Here is a 2,011-nt window from a genome sequence, read left to right on the forward strand (position 1 = left end):
CAGCTAATAGGGATCAGTGGAATCAAGCAATCAAAATGTCCGTATTTAGACAAGAACAATTTCTTCTTCTATTTAGAAAAGAAGGACATCAGTTCTAGGTACAGCTCAATGTTTCTCAAGTTTACATTGCTTTTTTATGTTGAAATTGGAATTGTTTTTCTGTGTAAGAATACTCCTTTACAGTTGGACATGATGCCCAGACCAGCAGTAGCAGCGGCGGCAACAGCAGCAGCAGCATATTATCTTCATGAAAGAATAAGGCTCACAGTAAAAGCTGAGGGAAGCAACACCTGTGTGTCTACCTTCAAAGCTAAAAGATCCTTCAGGCTTCATTGATTAAACTCTTTGCTAGCTACATACATACAAACAAACAAACAAAAAACTGCTTTTTGGGAATCTGAACAGTTTCCTCCTGGTGTCATTTAGCTGGTTCCTTTTTATCCTTCTTTTTCCTGTAAACTGGGAATTGGGTCTAAGAGCTTGATTAGATTTAGATTAAGCATTTTGGGGATACTTCACAGATACTTCGGATGCTACGATCGAATGATCACACTGGGAGTCACATTGTTTCAACTTGTCTGTCAGTAACACTAGGTTTGATCACTGTTTTAAGTGATCAGTATCTCCACTGTAAAGGCAAAGTTTTTTCCCCTTTGCAATTAACAGGTAATGCGAGCTGATACTTGGACACACTATGTGAGTATCTTCTTCCCCATCAGCTTCTCACCTAATGATTTTGGCTTTTTTGCCTGAATCAATATTTCATTAGAGGTTCCAAAATGATGATTTTTCTAATTCTATTATTTCTTCAATATTAAAAAGCTGACATTCTTTTGTAAAAAAGGTTTCACACATTAACTGGTTTCAACAGTTCTTTAAAAAAATGACATGGTAAATAATTTCTTACCTATTTCCAGAATAAGATGCTGATATAAATGTCTCCTCCACTTGTAGCAAATGACTCTCTCTTTCTCTCTCTCTCTCTTTCTCTCCTCCTCCTCCTCTCTCTCTCCCTCTCCTCAGAACCCATGGATTTTTATTTATTCAATGTTTTATAATCATTTAGTTATTCTTTAGAGATGCTTAATTTGTTCCAAATTTGGTCAATGGAAGCTGCTTCGAGCCAGTTCCTTTGTTTGAGGACTTCCTTGCTTTCTGGCACAAGACACTGCAGGCTCTATTTTTACCTAACTGCCTCAGACTTTGAATTAGCCATTTCTTTAAGGGAACCTAGTTCCTTCAGAGATATTTCCAATTCAAACTCAACATTACATGATTTTTTTTGTAAGTTCTTTGATCTTACTTATGTGTTATCCTTTTCTTACACTGAAAATCTTGTCTCCTTAAATATTTATGTATTTTCCCAAAATATGCAATAATGGTTTAAAATTATAATAGTAATATTATACTAACAATAAAAATCAGAGAGATGCTTAAGGTTTTTTTCTTTGTCTCTTTTTTGTTTGTTTTGAGACGGAGTTTCACTCTTGTTGCCCAGGCTGGAGTGCAATGGCGAGATCTCAGCTCACCGCAACCTCCACCTCCCAGGTTCAAGCGATTCTCCTGCCTCAGCCTCCGGGGTAGCTGGGATTACAGGCATGCGCCACCACACCCGGCTAATTTTGTATTTTTAGTAGAGATAGGGTTTCTCCATGGTCAGACTGGTCTCGAACTCCCGACCTCAGGTGATCCACCCGCCTTGGCCTCCCAAAGTGCTGGGATTACAGGTGTAAGCCACCACACTTGGCCTTTACTCCTTAGATTATATTTCATTATCTCAATAGGATGTACAGAGTATTACATCTACTGGAAATTTTTTTTTTCTCTGTGTGTGGTTATGTTTGCAATTTGACATATAGTAAGACTTACTTGTTTATCTTTTCAGTTTTAGAGACTCTTGGTTTGAAATTAATCTTTTCTTATTTAATATGTAAAATACTTACTTGATTCAAAACCAAAACTATATAAAAAGGCATACATTGATTTTTTTTTTTTTTTTTTTTTTTTTTTT

Source organism: Rhinopithecus bieti, unplaced genomic scaffold (genome assembly GCF_001698545.2).
Source record: "Rhinopithecus bieti isolate Rb0 unplaced genomic scaffold, ASM169854v2 scaffold_5153, whole genome shotgun sequence".
Taxonomy (NCBI): domain Eukaryota; kingdom Metazoa; phylum Chordata; class Mammalia; order Primates; family Cercopithecidae; genus Rhinopithecus; species Rhinopithecus bieti.